Source organism: Miscanthus floridulus, chromosome 3 (assembly GCF_019320115.1).
Source record: "Miscanthus floridulus cultivar M001 chromosome 3, ASM1932011v1, whole genome shotgun sequence".
NCBI lineage: Eukaryota > Viridiplantae > Streptophyta > Magnoliopsida > Poales > Poaceae > Miscanthus > Miscanthus floridulus.
In genome coordinates, this window is record NC_089582.1 from 81,830,292 (window position 1) to 81,841,053 (window position 10,762).

The window sequence follows — 10,762 nt, forward strand, 5'->3', positions numbered from 1 at the left end:
TACACCGCCGCCATCGTCGCCGACAACTAGGGCGCCCACTTCTCTGAGCGTGTCAGCGAGCTGGAGGAGCACGTCCATGACCTCGAGATGGTGCTCTACGTCGAGATCTAGGACGAGCGCGCTGAACGGGTCACCATCCTCGAGTCCGCAGCGGCGGTGTTCAAAGCATAGCGCCCCCGGGTGAAGAGCTCCCTCTTCACCGTTCGCTCGGAGGTGGATCAGTTGTCCAAGCTCTAGGATCAAACCTGCGCTGCTCAAGCCGATGGATCTCCCAAGCCAAAAGGTACACCGGAGTTGGTCGTCGGGCGAGCCTCTACCGAAGCAACGAATGACTGGCCCAGTGGGCACGCCGTGGCCTCACCAACACGGGATGCAGGGTATGGATCGGTCACGACCATAGCCCTATTCCCGGCCAATGGTACGTTCTCCGTTTCCAACCCTTCTTCTTCTGTAGTTCAGGGCATCAATCCCCCACCCAATCGTCCACCGATCCACCACCCCAATCCTCCACCACCTCCACCGATCCACCACCCCAATCCTCCACCACCACCGTTTCCGTACCCACCACCTTACTACCCACCGCCTCCGTATCCTACTCCCTAGGCCCATCAACAACCCTAGCCGCAAGTTCATCTTCCACCCCACCCAGTTCGGCAACCCAACAATCAAATCAGCCCCCATCCGAATCCACATCACCCTCACATGTTCAATCCCCCAAATCTTCAACACCATCATTCCCATAACAATCCCAATTTAGGCTAGCTTCCTAAGATGCAATTCCCCCAGTTCGACGGTGATAATCCTAAGTTGTGGTTGTCTCGAGCAGTTAGCCATTTCGAAATGTATTTTGTTCATCCGTCCATGTGGATTTGTGTGGCTACCTATTGGTGACCATGACGCCTAAGAGGGGGGTGAATTAGGCAACTTAAAATTCTAACTCTAAACTATGGCCTCTTTTTCTAACCTTAGCAAAACCTATGCAAAAGATAAACTATCTAAATGTGCAACTATAGTTTTGCTAGTGTGTTGCTATCTCTACCGCAAAAGGAGTTATGTAAACAATATAAATGCGGAAGCTAAAGAGTAAGGTAGAGATATGCAAACTCTCATCGATGACTCCAGTATTTTTACCGAGGTATCGAGAAGAGCACAAGCTTCCCCCTAGTCCTCGTTGGAGCCCCTCGTAAGGAATTCCTCTCAAGGGCCAAGCTTCCAGTCGGATAACTCCGTGGATAGCCCCGGGCCTTCCCCAAGCGCAAGTGGATCTCTGGTGTGTCTTCCGAAAAGCCTCTCCTAGACCGCTCCCCACTGTCTTCACTATCAAGCTTCCGGCCGAACCGCCGCGGGTCTTGTTCCATTCGGTACACGATAGCGGCCACACCACAAACGCGGTTGGTGTGATCTCCCAAGAATACAAGCTCCTCCAATGTACAATAATAGTGCGCGCAAGCACTGAGTGGTAAGAGGTATGCAAACCTCACTAAACACTAGGCCTAAACCTAGAGCAAGCACATAAGCGGTGGTCTAATCAACCTAAGCACTTCGCAAAGCACCTACGCTAATCACCTAATGAAACACTAAGCACTATGCAAGTGAATATCACTAAAATGGTGTATCATCGCCCTAGGTATGTTTCCTCAACCCCACACATATCAAATGGTCGGTTGGGGGTTCATTTATAAGCCCCACTGAGAAAGTAGTCGTTGGGGATAAAATCCCGCTTTTCTGCTACTAACTGGACGCTGCTTTCGTCCTGACCGGACGTGTCCGGTCGTCTCGACCGTTAGAGCCATGATCAACTGATTGGACGCTGATGGCGTCCGATCACATGCCACTCTGGAACCTCTCTGTACTCGATCGGACATTGTAGTTCCTATGTTCGGTCGATTTGCCGCCAGCGTCCAATCGGTGCTGAGTGTGTTGCTGGGATGATGAACAGTGCCATCGGTGCTTTTGATCACTTTCAGTACTCAGCGTCCGGTCGCTGCTGTAGATGCCTTCTATTGCCGAGCAACTGATCGAAGCGTCCGGTCGCTATAAGGGCAGCGTCCGGTGCTGCGTCCAGTCACCTCTGTGAGCTCGTTTCTTCGTGATCTTGTGTCCGGCTGGGTTTTAATTTTCGTGCTTGGACTTTGCTTGATATCTTGGGTTTTCTAATGTGCTTCTAGGGTCTTGCTTATAGTGTTGATCATCGGATCATCACGTCGCCTTCGTCCAGGTCATGTTTTGCACCCTATTGAACTACAAAACAATCACTTGCAAATTCATTAGTCCAATTTGATTGTGCTGGTCATCAAACACCAAAATCCAAAGTAAATAGCCTAGGGTCCATTTTCCTTACAATCTCCCCCCTTTTGGTGATTGATGACAACACGACTAAAACAAGTAAATAATTAAAAATTTGGAATTTAAAAAACTATTTACTTGCTAGGATGCAATGCAAAGGGCAATGTTATATTATATTAAAAAGATACCACTTGTAAGACTAAAAGATACCAATTTGAAGATACCAATTGTAAAGCTAAAAGGTACCACATGTAAACATCTTTGAAAACTTATCTTGCCCTTGCAAATGTCCCCATGTGGCATTATGGATTTAAACCTTGCTTTTTGGTCCTACAAATTCTCCCCATTACATAGACTAATCCATAATCCACTATCCTCCCTTTCTTGGACCATTACCACTTGTAAATTATTATGATCGTGCTTGCTTTTGGTCCTACAAATTCTCCCCCTTTGGAATCAAACACCGAAAAGAAAGACATTAGTAGCACAAGGGAGGGTCAAACTTGGTGAACCTTTATATGTAGAGTGGAATAGGTCACCAATTTTGACTCTCACATTACATGGACTAAGCTCCCCCTAAATATATGCATACATGTGATGGAGAATGTAGTTTATGCATAATTGGCAAATTAATGCTCAAGGGAGTTTAATCTATATAATGCATGGAGAAAACATATAAATACCAAAGTGAAATCAATATGATGATATCGGTTTAGAAATACCACATGTGGAAACCAATTTGATTTTCTACCACTAGCAATAGATGGTGGAAATTTGAAGTATGATGCTTAACTCCGGGGACTCCATTTTCCTTGCAATGAGACTACTACACATATGATAAGCTTGAAAAGGTGTTAGTCTTAAAGCATCCAACTTGTAGAGTAATGTCCCCCTAAATTTGTGTACACAAGTATGGAATACTTGTAGGAGACATGCACATTGATATTAGAATCAAAGATACCACTTTAAGGATGACATCACATAAATGTGAGAATCATTTTCGAATGTGATATTCGGGAGAAATTATCTACATTTTGGACTTTGGTACATATTAGATGAACAATTGTAAAACAAGCTGTGTCGTGCTCCTAAACAATTTAAACCATGTAGGTTTGCTCCAATGGTTAAGAATGAAACCGAGCAAGCCTACCATAAGATATACCTAATGTATGCATGGCACAAGATATAAGCATGCAAATGCAAACCTAGGCATGAAAAGGAACTAGATGCTAATTACAAGAATTTGAATCTTGATACCAATTGTAAGAGATACCAATTGAAAGAAATTATATCTAGTTACCTATCATGAGAAGGGGAATTTGGATCCATAGTATTCACTAACCCACTTGGCAATGACTTTGTCCATAATGATGCACCCCATGAAATGCACCCATACTTTGCCAAGTCTCCAAATTCCCCGATGTCCATTGGACTTCTCACTTCCTTTTCGGGATCCAAACCTTCTTGGTGTTCTTCATATTTGAAATGATTTCCTTTAGCACACAAAAGCGTTTGACCCTATTATTGGCTTGCTTGTTCACCTTGATGGCCACCACCTTGTCATTTTTCTTCTTCTTCAAGAGATAAGGTGTGGAGGCATTTTTGTTCACCTTATTGGTATAGGTGTTGGAGAGCTTGCTTGTTTGCTTTTTCTCTTTCTTCTTTGCTCCTCCCCTATTCTTCACCTTGCACTCATAGGACTTGTGGCCTTCCTTGTGGCATACATAGCAAACCATGGTTTGTCTTTCATTAAGCTTCTTCACTTCCTTGATGGTGTTATCTTGATGAAGTTAGACTTGCTCCATCTTGCCTTTCAATTAAGTCAAGTTCTTAGTGAGGCGAGCCACTTCTTGCTTGAGTTGCTCATTTTCCATTGCAACCTCTTGTGTGCATATATCTACGACAACTTTCTCAACACAAACTTGATTGCACAAGGGTGAGTCTAAACATAAATCATTGCAAGAAGTAGAGACATCCTTTTTAGACATGTCAAAAATTGAACCTTTCTTTTTAGGTGCCTCAGTGGGGGTAGAACCGATGGCTTTAAGATTAGCAACTTTATTAGTTAGCTCATCACAATGTTTGCACATAGTTTCCATTTTAGCAAGCAAACTTTTATAAGCATCTTGTGAGTTAGCTAACTTTTTCTTTAATTTTTTATTTTTCTTTGCAAGTTGCTCATCATTGATTGTGCAATTATTTGAGTTTGCACTAGTCTCAAGTTGCTCAATTTTAGTAGATAGCTCCATATTAAGATTAGCAAAAGTTTCATATTATTCAAGGAAAGTAGTATAAGCTTGTTGTGAGCTATGTAGTTTTTCTTTTAATTTTTCAAGCTTCTTTTGTTGACTAGTGCAAACTTTAATAAAGTTAAGATTTTATTGCACAATTTCATCATAAGAAGGTAGCTCATCATCACTATCACAACCATTGTCACTATCACTAGGAATCGACTTTTTGTTACCTCGTGCCATAAGGCACACATGAGAAGAGCTTCATGATGAGTGCTTGTGCCCTCGTCTCTTGTGATGGTCTTCTTCTTCACTTGAAGAATCATCCCATGACCTTATTGATGTGAGGGCTTTGTCCTTGCACGCCTTCTTCTTTGTCTTGGGTGTAGGTTTGTTTGGATAAACTTTCACAAAGTGCCCCAACTCGCCGCATCCATAGCATCATTTCTTCTTCGCTCATTTCTTTGATTGGTGAAGATGAAATCTTGACTTTGGATGGACACACCCTTGACATTGAGCCTTTGGATCATATTCTCCACCTTGTAGATAAGTTTGATTAATTTTTCATCAAGGTTGGAGGTGGAGGATGAAGATTGATCATCATCACTTGAATCTTTATCTTTATCATCATCATCTTCTTCTTCTTCATCATCATCATCTTCACTTGAGGAGCTTGAGCTTGAGCTTGTCTCAACTCACTTGCCCTTCATCTTCTTTTTCTCACTACATGCGAGAGCTTTGCCTTTGCTTGATGAAGAGGCTTCTTCTTGACCTATCTTGCATAATATTTCAAATGCCACTATCTTGCCAATGACAATGGCCAGGGTCATGGTGCTCAAGTCATCTATGTTGTGAAGAATGGTGATGATGCTTGCATATTTCTTTTGTGGTAGCACGGATATGATCTTGCTCATGATGTCCGCATCATCTAGCTTTGTTAATCCTATTGAATGGAGCTCATTGATAATTAGATTCAAACGAGAATACATATCACAAACAAGCTCATCATCATTCATTTCAATGAAATCATAATTTTGTTTAGCTAGACAATGTTTTTGCTCATGGACATTAGTTGTGCCGTCATAGAGCTCTTAGAGTTTAAACCAAATTTCATGTGTCATATTTAAAGTGAACACTTGGTTAAACACATCCATGCTAAAAGATTCAAACAAGTAGTTTTTAGCTCTAGGATTGAAATAAAAATTTTTTTCTTCACTCTTTGTGAGTTTATCGAGATTCTTAATGGGTTTCATCCCATCACGAGTGACTCTCCAAACACCCAAATCTATCGCCTCAAGGTGACAAGCCATTCTAGCTCTATAGTAAGGGAAGTTAGTGTCGTCAAAGTACGGAGGCCTAGAGGTATCCATCCCAACCACTCTAAATAGCGTCGGCTCAACGGTGGTGAAACCAAAGGTCTAAATTGAGCCAACCGACTCCGATACCACTTGTTGGAGACTATGATGCTTAAAATGGGGGTGAATTAGGTAACTTAAAATTCTAAACTGTGGTCTTTTTTTCTAACCTTAGCAAAACCTATACAAAAGATAACCTATACAAAAGATAAACTATCTAAATGTGTAACTACGGTTTTGCTAGTGTGTTGCCATCTCTACCGCAAAAGGAGTTATATAAACAATGTAAATGCGGAAGTTAAAGAGTAAGGTAGAGATATGCAAACTCACGTCGACGACTCCGGTATTTTTATTGAGGTATTGGGAAGCACGTAAGCTTCTTCCTAGTCCTCGTTGGAGCCCCTCGCAAGGAATCCCTCGCAAGGGCCAAGCTCCTCGGTCGGGTAATTCCGTGGATAGCCCCGGGCCTTCTCCACGTGCAAGTGGGTCTCCGGTGTGCCTTTTGACAAGCCTCTCCCAGACCACTCCGCGCCGTCTTCACTATCAAGCTTCCGGCCGAACCGCCACGGGCCTTGTTCCCTTTGGTACATGGTGGCAGCCGCACCACAAACGGGTTGGTGTGATCTCGTAAGAATACAAGCCCCTTTGATGTACAATAATGGTGCGCAAAAGTACCGAGTGGTAAGAGGTATGCAAACCTCACTAAACACTAGGCCTAAACCTAGATCTAGCACATAAGCAGTTGTCTAATCAACCTAAGCACTTTGCAAAGCACCTACGCTAATCACCTAATGAAACACTAAGCACTATACAAGTGGAGATCACTAAAATGGTGTATCAACACCCTTGGTATGTTTCCTCAGCTCCACACATATCAAATGCCCGGTTGGGGATCTATTTATAAGCCACACTGAGAAAGTAGCCATTGGGGACGAAATCCCGCTTTTCTGCTACTGACCGGACGCTGCTTTCGTCCTGAGCGGACGTGTCCGGTCGTCTCAACCGTTAGAGCCACGATCAACTGATCGGACGCTGATGGCGTCTGGTCATATGCCACCAGACGCGTCCGGTCACAATTTCGCCGCTCTGTAACCACTCTGTACTCGATCGGATGCTGCAGTTCATGCGTCCAATCGATTTCCCGCCAGCGTCCGATCGGTTTCTGAGTGTGTTGCCGGGATGATGAATAGTGACATCGGTGCGTCCGGTCACTTTCAGTACTCAGCGTCCGGTCGCTGCTGTAGACGTCTTCTGTTGCCGAGCAACGGATCGGAGCGTTCGGTCGCTATAAGGGCATCGTCCGGTGCTACGTCCAGTCATCTCTGTGAGCTCGTTTCTTCACGATCTTGCGTCCGACTTGGTTCCAATCTTCGTGCTTGGATTTTGCTTGATATCTTGGGTCTTCTCTTGTGCTTCAGGGTCTTGCTTATGGTGTTATCATCGGATTATCACGTCACATTCGTCCAAGTCACGTTTTGCACCCTATTGAACTACAAAATAATCATTTGCAAAATCTAATGTAAATAGGTGTAGGGTCCATCTTTCTTACACTACCCATCACTTCACTCACTCAGCTGCTCGCTTGCTTCAGTCGGTTGAATCCCAACTACAGAACATCTCCTGGAATCCTTTGCTGCTCTTATCCATGAACGTTTCAGTCGGGATCAGCATGAGCTGCTTCTTCGTCAAATGTTCCACATCAAAATGACATCCACAGTCTGAGTACGTGGAGCGCTTTACCGACCTGGTCGAGCAGCTATTGCCTATACCACCCATCCTGATGCCCTGTCCTACACCACCCGATTCGTCGACGGCCTTCGTGACGATATCCGGGCGGTTGTCTTGGTTGCCCGTCCACAAAACTTGGATACTGCGTGTACCCTTGCCCTGTTGCAGGAAGAGGCGGCTGATCCAGGGACGCACAAGGAGTACAAGTGCGCGGAGGGATCGCAGTTCGCTCGGAACGCGACGATCAAGGGCGCGCTACCTCTACCTCCACCGCCCCGGCTACCTCCTGGCGATCCGCAACCTGCTGGGCGGCCTGGCGACGACAAGCGCGTCGCGCCCAGAACTGCGACGGTCTGACGACAAGCTGGCTACTCTCCGCTCCTACCGCAAGGCACGCGGACTGTGCGTCCGCTGTGGGGCAGTCTGCTCGGACGCCTTCGACAACACCAACACTGTGACTGCGGCGGACCCTGTTGCTGTTGAGTCTGACCAAGCTTTCATGCTGCTGTCCTCTGAAGCTCTCTCAGGATCATCTACTGCTCGTACTCTGCAGTTCCAAGGCCAGTTGCGCGGTCGCAGTATTCTCATTCTTGGGCTGAGTTTGCCTCCCAATTGGACAACCTCCAGCCTCTGCTTCGCCCACTGTCCGTCAGAGTGGCCGATGGGGGTTCTGTTTGCTGCAACTCTGAACTTCGTGGAGCTGAGTGGGCTGTGCAAGGTTATAAGTTCCATTCCACCCTGCGGGTCATTCCCTTGGGCTCCTATGATATGATTGCTGGTATGGATTGGTTACAGGCCTTCTCTCCGATGATAGTTGATTGGCAAGAAAAGTGGGTTAGCATTCCTTATGGAAAAAGTCATATTAGACTTCAAGGTTTGCTACCTGACAAGTCTCCTCCATCAGTGCTTCAACTGTTTCACATTGCCACAGCTCCAGCTAAGACTGAATCATAGGAGATGCTGCCGGCTATTCAGCAGCTCGTGGATGAATATGCGCATCTCTTCGAGGAGCCGACAGAGCTTCCTCCCCGTCGTCCGTGTGACCACCACATTCCCCTAGTCCCTGGTGCTCCTCCTGTTGCTGTCCGCCAGTATCGGTACAAGCCAGCTCTTAAAGATGAGATCGAGAGGCAAGTCTCTGAGATGCTTCAGTCAGGCCTGATTCAGCCGAGCACCAGCTCCTTCTCTTCTCCTGTGCTGCTGGTACGCAAGAAGGACAATTCTTGGCGTTTCTGTGTTGATTACAGGATGCTCAATGCGCTGACCGTCAAGTAGTTCCCAATACCAGTTGTGGACGAGTTACTCGATGAGTTGTCTCAAGCCAAGTGGTTCACCTGTTTGGATCTCAGAGCAGGATTCAATCAAATCAGGCTAGCGCCAGGCAAGAAACATAAGACTTCCAGACGCATTGGGGTCAGTTCGAGTTTACAGTGATGTCGTCCGGACTGACCGGTGCCCCGAATTCCTTCCAAGGTGCAATGAATACTACTTGCATCCTCTCCTGCGCAAGTGTGTCCTCGTTTTCTTTGACTTTGACGACATTCTCATATACAGTCCAACACTGGAAGCCCACATTGACCACTTGCATCAGGTGTTCAATTTGCTAGCAGCAGATCAGTGGAAAGTGAAGTTAAGCAAACGTCAGTTTGCCAAGCAGTCTATCTCCTACTTGGGCCATATTGTCAGTAGCAGTGGCGTCTCTACAGACCCTGAAAAGATCAGGTCCATTCAGGAATGGCCTCAACCGCAAGACATTAGGGAGCTCCGCAGTTTTTTGGGACTTGCTAGATATTACCGCAAGTTCATCCGGAACTTTGCTCTCTTAGCGCGTCCTCTCATTGACTTGCTAAAGAAAGGAACACTGTTCGTTTGGACACCTGCTCATACTGCTGCCTTCGACGCACTCAAGAATGCATTGGTCTCAGCTCCAGTCCTGGCACTGCCCGACTTCTCCAAACCGTTTCAGTTACAAACAGATGCCAGCGATTCCGGGGTTGGGGCTATACTTCTACAGGAGGGCCACCCGCTAACGTTTGTCAATAAGTCTCTTGCCCCCCGCACTCGGCTTCTATCTACGTATGAGAAGGAGTTCCTGGCCATCTTAGTTGCTGTTGAGCAGTGGCGGTCCTACTTACAACATGCTGAGTTCACCATCTTCACGGACCAGGGCAGCCTCATGCACATTACTGACCAGCGCTTACATACCCAGTGGCAGCTGAAAATGCACCATAAGTTGTTGGCTGGTTTGCAATACAGGGTCATATAAAAGCCCGGGGCTTCCAATTCTGCTGCTGATGCGCTTTCCCGTCATCCAAACCCGCCGGCCCAACTGCAGGCTATCTCTGCATCTACTCCTGCTTGGCTCGCTGAACTGGTAACCAGGTATGACACTGATCCTGAGTCCAAGCAGCTCCTGCAGGAATTGTCCATCAATCCTCAGTCCCGGCCACAACTTACTTTGCACAATGGCGTTATCCGCTATTCTGGACGTGTCTGGGTCGGTCACAATGTTCAACTGCAGCAGCGCATCATCTCTGCAATTCATGATAGTGCCTTGGGCGGCCATTCCAGTTTCCCCATTACCCACAGCAGAATCAAGAAACTCTTCTATTGGTGTGGTCTGAAGCAGTCCGTTAAGACTTTTGTTGCTGGTTGTGCAGTTTGCCTCCAAGACTTTTATCTCCACTACCAGTACCTTCATAGGCCTGGCAAGTTATTTCCATGGATTTTTTATTGATGGGTTGCCAACGTCAACTAATGCTAAATGCATTATGGTGGTCGTGGATAAATTCAGTAAGTTCTCCCACTTCATCCCACTCAACCACCCGTTCTCTGCTCCGAAGGTCGCACAAGCTTTTCTGGACAATGTTTTTCGGCTTCACGGTCTGCCAACTCATATCATATCTTACCGGGATCCTATCTTCACAAGTGTGTTCTGGAGAGAATTGTTCCGTCTTGCACAGGTGACATTGTCCATGAGCTCGGCTTATCATCTACAGTCCGACGGACAGACGGAACGTGTGAATCAGTGCTTGGAGACTTACTTGCGCTGCTTTGTTCACTCATGCCCGCGCCGCTGGATTCGCTGGCTTCCACTCGCAGAGTACTGGTATAACACCAGTGAACACTCTGCCCTTGGCAAATCTCCATTCGAGGTACTCT